The sequence below is a fragment of the Tachyglossus aculeatus genome, chromosome 7, assembly GCF_015852505.1.
Source record: "Tachyglossus aculeatus isolate mTacAcu1 chromosome 7, mTacAcu1.pri, whole genome shotgun sequence".
Taxonomy (NCBI): Eukaryota; Metazoa; Chordata; class Mammalia; order Monotremata; family Tachyglossidae; genus Tachyglossus; species Tachyglossus aculeatus.
This window is the reverse complement of record NC_052072.1, coordinates 43,255,175-43,267,742: the sequence shown is the minus strand read 5'-3', so window position 1 is coordinate 43,267,742 and position 12,568 is coordinate 43,255,175. Positions and strand designations below refer to the sequence as shown.

General features: G+C 40.8%; 1 protein-coding gene across 1 annotated transcript in view; it reads left to right on the top strand.

Annotated features, from left to right (window-relative positions):
• The window catches only part of LOC119930838 (LIM domain containing preferred translocation partner in lipoma), a 728,061-nt gene that overhangs the window by 435,440 nt on the left and 280,053 nt on the right, over nucleotides 1-12,568 (top strand).

Here is a 12,568-nt window from a genome sequence, read left to right as displayed (position 1 = left end):
GGCACATGGAAGCCAATAACCCACTCCCTGCCCTCAAGGAGTTGAGAACCATGAGTGATTTTGTAACTGTGCTACCCAAAGGCACCAATCTTGTGGCTGCTCCTTAGTTTGTATCTCATTCTGTTGCAATTATGACTACCTTGATTCTGGCATGAGCTCACTTATAAGCCATCATAGTTATGGGAGGAATCCTCTATCACTTTTTGAAGAAAAAGAAGAAAAAAACAGACACAGAAACCTTGTATTATTATTTTAAAATCTTTTAGTTTTTAAATCATTTTTCCATAAAAAGTGACTACTCTCTCCCAATCCATTCCTCGCAGGAGTCTAGCAGACTTATTGGAAAATCCACCACTGATGCTAACAAGCATTTAGCCATTTGTAACATTTGCAAATACTGATTAGGAATAATAGAACTGAAGAAGCAGTGATACTACCAGGCAGATGTTGTTGTTTGTGGGTAGGAACTGTCTCTGTATGTTGCCGAATTGTACTTTCCAAGTGCTTAGTACAGTGCTCTGCACACAGTAAGTGCTCAATAAATACAATAGACTGACAATGAATGAATGAAAATAAGATTCAATCCTGACATTTTTGAATGTTTAACCTGACTTTTGCCCAAATTAAACATAAAACTTGATAACTACTTCTAAATTATAGATGGGGGATAAAGAAACACTTGATTATCAGCACCAAGCATGAATAATCAGGTGGTCATATACCTGGGTCCCCAAGAAGGGACAGTAGTGGGGCCTTTAAGAAACAAGACTAGCAAGAGCTCCCATTCATTTATTCCATCATATTTATTGAGCACTTACTGTGTGCAGAACACTGTACTAAGTGCTTGGGAGAGAGTACACTATAATACTGAGCAGATACATTCCCTACCCACAACGAGCTTACAGGCTAGAGGGGGAGACAGACATTAATATAAATAAATAAATTAGAGATATGTAGAAAAGTTATGTGAGGCTGGGAGGGGGGATGAATAAAGGAAGTAAGACAGGGTGACACAGAAGGGAGTGGGAAAAGAGGAAAGGAGGGCTAAGTCAGGGAAGGACTCTTGAAGAATATGAATGTTCGATAAGGCTTTGAAGGTGAAGGAGGAGAATAATTGTCTGTTGGATTTGAGGAGGGAGGGTGTTCCAGGCCAGAGGCAGGATGTGGGTGAGGGGCCGGCAGTGAGATAGATGAGATCGAGAAACAGTGAGAAAGGGAGACAGCTACCTTGGGCAAGGACGTGGCTTTCCTTGAGGTTCCTAATCCCTTTGCAGTCCTTGAAGCTCCCCTTGCAGCCGAGCCTTACAACCCACAAGCCCAGATTTCAGAGTCCCTCCCATCCCCCAAGCTTTCTTTGTTCCAGTGCTCTTTTTCCCCACGTAGTCCCTCCCTCTGGCTGAGATGCCCATGCATCTCAATCCGCCATTATTTTTGCCAGGATACCACATAATAAAAACTATGATGGTAATAATAATAATAATAATAATAATAATAACTGGGGTATTTGTTAAGCACTTGCTACTAGCCAAGTGATGTACTAAGCACTGGGATAGATACAAGATCATCAGGCCAGACACAGTTCCTGTTCCTGTCCCACCTGGGACAGCCGTATTTTTTTTTTTTTTTTTTTTTGGTCAAGACATAAATGCACCTTGAAAAATCTACATAGGACAGACCCTTATGCTTTGAGCATGTCATCTTAATTAACTATAAAACTATAAAACTTTAAGCAGAGTAAGAAAACTTTAGCTCCAAGGTTGTGAGAGTCACCAAGTTCGTTGTGGACAGAGACTGTGTCTGTTTGTTATATCGTGCTCTCCCAAGTGCTTAGTACAATGCTTTGCACACAGTATATACAACTGAATGAAAGAATTGAGATGTCCCTATATTAGTGGACAGGATGGATACCCTGCACTTTCTGGTTGTGTGCCTTCTGCTCTCCCTACTATGGTACTAACCTTGTCTAACGGCCACTTTCCTGGGGGAAGCTGGGTTGCTGAGTAGCATTCCAGTGGGTAGCCCAAGATGCCCCCTAGCCATGGTGTCAGGGCCACAGACAACCCAGACGTTATCCCTGAGGAGCATGGGCTGGCCTCCAGAAACCTACCCCAGAGATTCATGCTTCTGAAATGCCACTCCTGTTATGTAATGCTGAACCTAAAATGCTCATGCATGTCTGTGTTAGTAATTATGGGATCAGGGAGACTGCTTTCACTCTACAACCATCCCATGCCTGTGGTTAAGTTAGTGACAGCCCTTTACCCGCATACGCTTGCCATGAGGAAACTCAGCAGCTACGAGCAAGGAAGGAGGTTGTTTTGCTACTGACATGGGGTACGTTCCAGCCGAGGAATGAAAAAAACATTGAAGCCGAGAAACTGAACGATGGCATCATAGTAGCAGCATCGTTTTTCGGATTTGGTTCTTTCTAGCCCTTCCCAAACTCCCAGGAGGCTAGAAAAATGCTGGCAAGGTTGTTAGACCAAGGCATCAGTGTACAGCGTTGATATAATGCATCCGGTCCTCCCAGCAAATAGGTCTAGAACATGTGCATAGTAGGGAAGCAGCATGGTGTAGCGGCTAGAGCACGGGTTTGGGAGTCAGAAGGTCATGGCTTCTAATCCCAGCTCTGCCACTTGTCTGCTGTGTGACCTTGGGCAAGTCACTTCACTTCTCTGGGCCTCAGTTACCTCATCTGTGAAATGGAGAATGAGACATTGAGCCCCATGTGGTCAGGGACTATGTCCAAACCGATGTGCTTGTATCCACCCCAGTGCTTAGTACAGTGCCTGGTACACAGTAAGCACTTAACAAATAACATCATCGTCATCATCATCATTATTATTATTATTATTAGCATGGCTCAGTGGAAAGAGCACGGGCTTTGGAGTCAGAGGTCATGGGTTCAAATCCCACTCCACTTGTCAGCTGTGTGACTTTGGGCAAGTCACGTAACTTCTCTGGGCCTCAATTACCTCATCTGTAAAATGGGGATGAAGACTGTGAGCCCTCCGTGGGACAACCTGATCACCTTGTAACCTCCCCAGTGCTTAGAACAGTGCTTGCACATAGTAAGCGCTTAATAAATGCCATCATCATCATCGTTAGATACAGAGCAGCAGGAAAGGGTGGTGATTTAATTCCTCCCTTCCTTCCCCCCGACTCTTTCCACCCTGTTCCAAGTCAGGTGAAATTCAGGAAGGAGGGTGCTCGTGAAAGTGCCAGTCACAACACCTCATTTGCAGTAAATACCTGTTTTTCTTTCTACTTAGACTGTGAGCAACATGTGGACAGGGACTGTGTCCAACCTAGTTATCTAGCACCCACCCCGGTGCTTAGTAGAAAAGCAGCATAGTGGAACGAATAGAGCATGGGCCTGGGAGTCAGAGTGTCATGGGTTCTAATCCTGGCTCTGCCTCTTGTCAGCTGGGTGACTTTGAGCAAGTCATTTCACTTTTCTGTTCTTCAGTTACCTCGTCTAGACTGTGAGACCGTTTTTGGGTAGGGACCCTCTCTATATGTTGCCGACTTGTACTTCCCAAGCGTTTAGTACAGTGCTCGGCACACAGTAAGTGCTCAATAAATACGATTGAATAATAATAATAATAATAATAGTATTTGTTAAGCACTTAATATGTGCAAAGCACCATTCTAAGCGCTGGGGAGGTTACAAGGTGATCAGGTTGTCCCACGGGGGGCTCGCAGTTTTAATCCCCATTTTACGGATGAGGTAACTGAGGCACAGAGAAGTGAAGTGACTTGCCCAAAGTCATACAGCTGACAGTTGGTGGAGCCGGGATTTGAACCCATGACCTCTGGCTCCAAAGCCCATACTCTTTCCACTGAGCCACGCTGTAAAATGAGGATTGAGACCGTGAGCCCCATGAGGGACAGGGACTGTGTCCAACCCTATTTGTTTGTATCCACCCCAGCACTTCGTACAGTGCCTTACATATAGTAAGTGCTTAACAAATACCATAAGTATTATTATTATTACTGTGGTTGGCATGCAGTAAGCACTTACCAGATGTTATTATTATCATTATTATTATTATTAAATGATCAAAACTCAGATTCATGCTTTATCTAAAATGGGCATTAAGGTGATAACCCACTCTCCTAGACTCAAGGACACCTTAACAGCTAACTCCTGGGCAAACCTAGGATTTCTTGCCCTACTTTCAACTGCACTGGGCTTCTAGGTGATATTGACCTGGTTGAGTTCCGTGTCCTGCCAACAGTGAGGACTGGCTGGAATTTTCAGTTTCACTGTTACATATCTCTCTTTGAGGCATGCAAAATTTTCAATAGTCAACCCTTCCAGCGTTTTTGAGAGGAAGGCAGGACTTTCAGAGGGTTTTTCCAACCCAAAGTCCCAGCATACTTACCTTTCCACTTGAAGGTTGGGATAAGGGTAGGATCAGTGTAGTCCGTTTCCCAAGGTTGAAGGTAAGAGGACATCAGAAATGTCTGCTTTACTCTGAAAACACGTCTTTACCTTTTGAGATTCCGCTCCTGGGGTAATACCTGAGGGCAGAAAAGTATTCCTCCTTTCCCTTCTGCCCCACAATCCCATTTTAGTCTAGAACACAGGAGACCCCAAACATCTTGGTGACTGTGCTTGAGGCAGGGAGGGGAGATGTGTGGGACTGAGAACAAGTAGTTCTCCACAAAATGTTATAATGTCTCATTGCAGGGAGAAGTGAAATTATGTCCATTCTTTATTTTGTTTATGGATAATAACCTCATCAGATTAAACACTGTTTATTAATACAACAGTAGCAATCCCAGTAACAACAGTATAATATAGTGTTGAATTGGGAATGAAACTCACTTTTATAATGATGGCATTTATTAAGTGCTTACTATGTGCAAAGGACTGTTCTAAGCACTGGGGAGGTTACAGGGTGATCAGGTTGTCCCACAGGGGGCTCACAGTCTTAATCCCCATTTTACAGATGAAGTAAGTGAGGCACAGAGAAGTTGTGACTTGCCCAAAGTCACACAGCTGACAGCTGGCGGAGCCAGGATTTGAACCCATGACCTCTGACTCCGAAGCCCATGCTCTTTTCCACTGAGCCACACTGCTTCTCAGGAACAACTCAAAAACATTTCTCTTTTCAAGAGAAAAGAGAACTTTTCTCTTGAAGAACTCAAAAACATTTTCAAAGGTGTTTTCATTTATCTGCACAAAGGTGTGACAAGTCATCACTCCCCATCAAGTCCCGTAAATGGGTGTGAATTTCTGAACATCATTTGTGAAAGCAGCATACCCTATTGGGTATAGCCAGAGGACCTGGGTTCCAATCCTAGCTCTGCCACTTGCCTACTGTGTGACCTTGGACAAGTCACTTAACTTCTCTGTGCCTCAGTTTTCTCATCTGTAAAATGAGGACTCAATTCCCGTTCTTCCTCCTCCTTAGATGGTGAGCCCCATATGGGATAGGGTCTGTGTCCAACCTGATTAACTTTTATCTACCCAAGCATTTAGAACCATGCTTGACACAAAGTAAGCATTTAACACATATCATAAAAAGGATACAATCAAGATTATTAAAAGTCAAAAATGGGACATCAAGTTTATTTCATTGCTCGGTCAAGATTCTGTCCTGAAGTACAAAACTTTTGGAATTTGATCATCAGTAACAAGGTCCAATCATAACAAGAGTAAGGGATTGAGAATGCTATGATTGCAGCAGAATAGCCTCTCTTTAAAATTACTCGTCACTCAGAAATCCAACTTTTTAATGCAGAAGCATGGGGCAGTGGTTGATTTACCCCTGGACATTACAATCATTATTGCTATTGTATTTGTTAAACACTTACTATGTATTAAACACTGTTCTAAGCTGTGGGTTAGATGCAAGTTAATCAGGTCAGGCACAGAACAGGGATTGTTCTACATGAGTTCCTTTGAGCCCGCTGTTGGGTAGGGACCGTCTCTATATGTTGCCTACTTGTACTTCCCAAGTGCTTCGTACAGTGCTCTGCACACAGTAAGCGCTCTATAAATATGATTGAATGAATTAATAGTACCGCCCTTTTTTTCAGGGACCTTATGGCCTCAAGGAGTCATGGCTAGTGTGGATACATTTTACTCAACGTGTATAGAACTACATGATATGTCCTTGTTTACATTTTTGGAAATTACAAAAATGCTTTCCCAACACAAATGTAAAAAATGATAATTGTCATGGCATTTATTAAGCACTCTGTGCTAAGAGCTGGGGTAGATACAAAGTTTGAGGATCACACAAAGTCGCTGATTCACACAGGTCTCACCATCTATCTTATCCCCATTTTACTGTTGAGGAAACTGATGCCAAGAGATATTAACTCATCTAAGGTGAGACATTAGGCCAGTAGTGGAACTGAGTTTAGAATCATGGTCTCCTGATTCTCAGTCCTGTATTTTTTCTACCAGGCCATGCTGCCTTTGCTTATCTGATTCTCACATTGTCATAAGTGACATTTGATTCTCACCTGGGTCTTGACTGACAGAGAAGTGATGCACCTTGGCTCAGGTATGGACAATGAATGAACCAGAAATGGAACTCAGGACTCATTACACTCTTCCCCCGCCCTCAACTCCAAGGAATACAGGCTACTAGGAATAAATCTGCCACATGCTGCCTTTATGAGCTTCACTTGGGCATTCACTGAACCTGCTGTAGATTTATTTTTGTTCCTTTCAATAGGTATGAATTTACCATTAGAGAATGAATTCCTTCTGAAACAGCAGATGTGCCCAATACATAAGTATGCTTCAGCAATTCATGCAATAGTTGAAATATTAAAAGGGATTTTTGAAGGGGAGTGTTAAAGGTAGTACAGTTTTAGTGAATATACAAAAGTTGGAATATGAGAAATTTTGCTATAATTAGTCATTATCTGTATTCAGGGCCTGTTCTAGAGGGATAAAGAGATATGTACAGATTTGTTGAATAGGGCTCTTATTTGTGCCAGTAGTTTTTCCTCCTGAAAACATTTTCAACCCTTCCTCCCCCACTGTGGTGAAAGTGCTTTTCTGCTAGAAATTATGCCCTACTGTGATTGTTCCTTTATCTTTTTATAATAAATGGACAAACAACCTCCATTTAGAAGAACAAAGTATGTTACAAAAAGAGAATCGTATGTGTAGAATAACATAACACATTTGACGTTTGTTGAAAGTTATAATAGCAATCACTTGAGAACAAATATATCTCTCGAAGAGGAGAGAGAAAATCTGAGCAAACTGGGGAGCAGTTTGTGTGTTCATTTATTTTTTAAATGGATGGTATAGTTAAAGGTGGCTTTCTTTTTATTTTAAACATTTTCGAGGTCAAACAAGCATAGGTAAATGAACTGCCCTGGGATTTGAACCCTAAGCATTTAACTTTGTGATCTTGTTTGGTACCCTGAAGGTCTTCCAAGAAAACTTTGAACCAGGATCTGATCATTTCCACTGATGCAAATATAACCACTTACCCACATTTGTAGCTCCCCTTGTTGAACTCCACAGTTATTTTAGAAACTTCTGAATTATGCTTGGTCAAGCCAACTCAACAATAATAATGATATGGTGTGTGTTAAGTGCTTACTGTGTGCCAAGCACTGTTCTAAGTGCTGGAGTACATACATGGTAGTCAGGTTGGATGCAGTCCTGTCCCACATAGGGCTCACCCTCTTAATCCCCATTTTACAGATGAGGTAACTGAGACCCAGGGAAGTAAAGTGACCTGTCTAAGGTCACTCAGCAGACACGTGGTGGAGCCAGGATTAGAATCCATAACCTTCTGACTCCCAGGCTTGTGCTCTATCCACTAAGCCATGGGACAGTGCAACAGACAAGCAAATAGCTGGGTCCCTGCCCTCAAGGAGCTGATAATATAATGGCAGAGACCAGCAGACCTAAATTATTTCCAAATAGTGGGAGGAGGAGGAAGAAGAAGGTTATACTTTGAAGTAGCAAGAGCCTGCAATGATCAAATAGTTCAATAAGTAAGTGAAAATAAATAGTAATAATAACTGTGTTACTTGTTAAGTGCTTAGTATTATTCCAGGCTCTGAGGTGGTTACAAGCAAGTAGGGTTGAACACAGTCCAATCAATCAATCAATCAATCAATCAACTGTATTTATTGAGCGCTTACTGTGTGCAGAGCACTGTACTAAGCACTTGGGAAGTACAGGTCGGCAACACATAGAGACAGTCCCTACCCAACAGCGGGCTCACAGTCTCCTACATGGGGCTCAGAGTCTCAATCCCCATTTTACAAATGAGGTATCTGAGGCCCAGGGAAGTGAAGTGACCCGCCCAAGGTCACACAGCAGACAAGTGGTGGAGCCGGGATTAGAACCCAGTCCCGTGCTCTATCTATTATGCCCTGCTGCTTCTCATGGGTAGGTCATGGGGAAGCAGTGTGGCTCAATGGAGAGGGCACGGGCTTTGGAGTCAGAGTTCACAGGTTCAAATCCCGGCTCCACCAATTGTCAGCTGTGTGACTTTGGGCAAGTCACTTAACATCTCTGTGCCTCAGTTACCTCATCTGTAAAATGGGGATTAAGACTTTGAGCCCACCATGGGACAACCTGATCACCTTGCAACCTCCCCAGTGCTTAGAACAGTGCTTTGCACATAGTAAGCACTTAGTAAATGCTATTATTATTATTATTATTATTATCATTATTACTATCAGTTATATACCACCAGTCTGTAAATTAACTTGTACATAAATGCCAAAGATGGGGGTAAGGAGAATAATGATATACAAGATTGCTTACTATGGAAATAGCCTCCTCTGTCACTGCATTCCTAGATTATAGAACTTGCACTTAGATTAAATTAACCCTCAGCACAATGGAATTTCAGAGTGCCTGCCAAACAAATGCTTAGTACAAAATGTACTGTACTGTAGGTTTATTTATATAAGTAGGAGCCTCTGAAGCCCCTCAACGTTGAGAATGGTCACGTAAAATTTCTTGCAAAGTTGAGCTAAAAATCACCTCCCTGAAATGTTTGCTACTTCAGTTATAATGGGGTGGTGTGCAGTGAGTATCGGTACAAGATTTCACCCATGCTATTAGTGCACCTTCTAGTGGCTAGTGGTCAGGATTGGGAAATTACAATTCTACAGTTCTGTCCCTCCTCAATTTGTGGCCTAGAGAAAGTTGCCTGTCACAACTGTATCAGTCTCTTCAGCTGTGCCATTTTTAGTAAAATATATTGTTAGGGTATTATTGAGGGAATGTAAGAATTCATTTAATAGGAAATCTTTTTGAAAAAAAAAAGCTGAGGAAATGCTCCAGAAAGGTGTTCCATTCAATGCTATGGGATTTCTGTTTATGGAAAAATCAAGAATATCCCACTGTTGATTGATGAGTGTATTTGCCAAGTGCTATAAAATGAATGAAAATGACATGTATAATGAAAGATGTTTTCAATAAAATTGAAAACTATATAATATATGCTTGTTGTTTATTGGTTCAGTACCTTGTACACAAGGGCCTTTAAGGTTTTTTTTTCTAAATAATAAATGCATCTTTGCAGATTAAAAATGTCTATTTATCTTTACAGACCTCCTGTTTAATTTTCAATAGACTTTCCTAGACAGGCTAGTATTACAGACTAATCCATCTGATTTCAGTGATCATCAGAAGCCTGAGTTGTAGCCTCAGCTTGTGTGAAATTAATTGCTTCCACCTAGACTGGCCTTTGGGAATCACCGCCATGTTAATTTACACAATTGCACACTTGTCTCTGTCATCATCATCATCACCTTTACTGGTGTCTGAGTTTTTATAGTGTGCATCTTCAAGGAAAATGTGGAAGAGGCAGACTATCAGCCAGATGAATAGAAACCATAACAATGATCACGGAAGAACTATTTGTAAGATTACGGATTATGGCAGAAGATAGGATATTCTGAAGAAAATATATCCATAAAATCACTTTGAATCAGAAATGACTCAATGCCATTTTTTTTTTAAAAGAATAAGCTGTGTGCAGAGAAGTGTACTAGATCTTTGAGAGAGTACTTAGACGTGTTTAGTTGAGAGTACACCAAAAACAAAATACCAAATATGTGGTTGCTGCTCTGTGGAGACTTAAAATGTATTAGTGGCAAGAGGAAAAAGTGAGCAAGAGGGGTTGAAAATTCAAATCATTGGTTCATTCATCATTCAGTAGGAAAAGAATGAGGTTTTTAAAGTAAACTGACTCTATTCCATTATCAATCAATCAATAATTGTTGCCGAACTATACTTTCCAAGCACTTAGTACAGTGCTCTGCACACAGTAAGTGCTCAATAAATGCAAACGAATGAATAAATGAATAGTATTTATTGAGTGCTTAATATGTGCAGAGCTCTGTACTAAGCACTTGGGCTAGTACAATATAACAGAGTCGGTAGACACTTCCCCTCCTGCAAGTACCTTATAGTTTAGAGGGGGAGGCAGGCATTAAAATCAATTATGGATATGTATGTGAGTGCTGTTGGGCTGAGGGTGGGGTGAATTCAAGGTAATAATAATATTTGTGGTATTTAAGTGCTTACTGTGTGCCAAGCACTTTTTTAAGCTCCAGGGTAGATACAAGGTAATCAGGTCCCCCATGTGGTTCACAGTCTAGGAGGGAGAACAGATATTAATCCCCATTTTGCAGATCAGGGAACTGAAGTACAGAGGAATTAAGTGACTTGCCCAAAGCACATGGAGGAACCTGGGATTAGAACCCAGGTCCACTGAGTCGTTGGTCCAAGCTTTTTACAAATCCAAGTATAAGAGGGAGAATGCAGAGGAAGTAGGAGAAATGAGGGTTTATTGCATTTCTGCACGTAAATATGTACGCATATTTATTATATGCAGGCACATTATAGGGTAGACATTTATAAATAATAATTGTGGTATTCTTTAAGTTTACTATGTAACAAGTACTGCACTATTTACTGAGGTAGATAAGCAGATGATTCATAAGCCTGTCACAATATGGGACTCAGACTATGAGGGAAGGAGAACAGGTATTTAATCCCCATTTTACAAATGTGGAAAGTGAGGCACAGAGAAGTAAAATACTTACCCAGAATCACACAACAGGCAAGTGGCAGAGTCAGGATCAGAACCCATATCTCCTGATCCTAAATCCATGCTTTTTTTATTTTTTTTATGCTGCTTACACACACATGAACTCTCTCTCTCTCTCTCTCTCTCTCTCTCTCTCTCTCTCTCTCTCCAGTTTGTTTCCAATTACTTACTGTGTTGGGAATTCAGGGGCATATAGGCAGGTGTATCAACAAGTTCAGCAAGGGCATCTTGAAGCACTCAGCCACAGCCCACATTGGCATTTTCGTTTCTCAGAGATTTCCCCTGACTTTTTGGGCAAAAAGAGAACCATGTGAGGCTTTTTTTCTTTTCATTAAACAAAAAACCAATATGAAGAGAATAAGAAGCTCTGAATATTGCACTAGCAATCAGATATCTTTCAAGTGCACAAATCATTTTACTAATCCTGAAGCTTGTTAGTATTTTCCTGGTTTATAGGCTCAGTATTTAGCATTTCTGTTGCTGTCATTCATTCAGGAAAGAGATCAACTCAATTGTCCAGAGACATTGCAAACTACTGCCTAGAAGAGCTGGGTGACTAAATGTCCCAACTGTTGTGTTTCTCATGTGTTATTTATCATGTTTACTGGAGCAGATTTTCAGAAACCAGTATTGTCAAAGACAAAACCAATTAAGAACAGATAACCTATTCCTCAATAAGTAGAATCAACTCCCAAATTCTGAAATCTAACTATAGACTTGATATGGACATTGAAGTTCAGCTTTGTGTGTAGCCCCACCAAAATATGATATGATACTTTCCTCGCTTCAAATTTGTGTTTCCTTATTAGCGTTAGAAAACTTTATTTTAAGGAGGAATCATTTTTGCTAATGCTTCACTATCTTGCGTTTGGGGGAATAAAAACTAACTCTCATTTTTTGTCACATTTCCCTGAAAATCAAACACACAAAAAAGGGAAGAGATATTTCATGTCCCTGACTATTTAAAGAGAAAAAAAACAACCACACAGTTTAACCAAGCCTATAATGCCACTGGCTTTTCTCAGTCCTAGTAGCAATGAAAAAGGTATTATTACTTAAATAGCTCAGTAGAGTAGGTATGGATTTGGGCACTATATCACAATTTCTAGAGTTATTGCCAAGCCGGAAGCTATGTTTCTCCATTACCCCCTTTTCAGCAGATTGGGATGTTTCCTGTAACTTTATCATTTATACACATGTGTCTATCTGTGTGCATCATAACTGAAGGAGAATTATACTTTAGGCTTTTCCATTTTGTTTTGCAGTTTCCCATTCTGTATCTTTAGGGTCTGTCTTAAAAATGTTGATAGTTCCTATTTAAGGAAAGCTCCTAGCTTCCCCATCATTTCACACCCTTTATTTTGTACCCTATTAGTGTGAAATATTAATGCCTTTGGGCATACTTTTTAACTTAGTAGAATATATGATTTTGCCATTCATTATTTGTCTCCTTTTCCACCTTTTTAAGTTGCATCAAATTTAAATTTACACATATACACGAACAT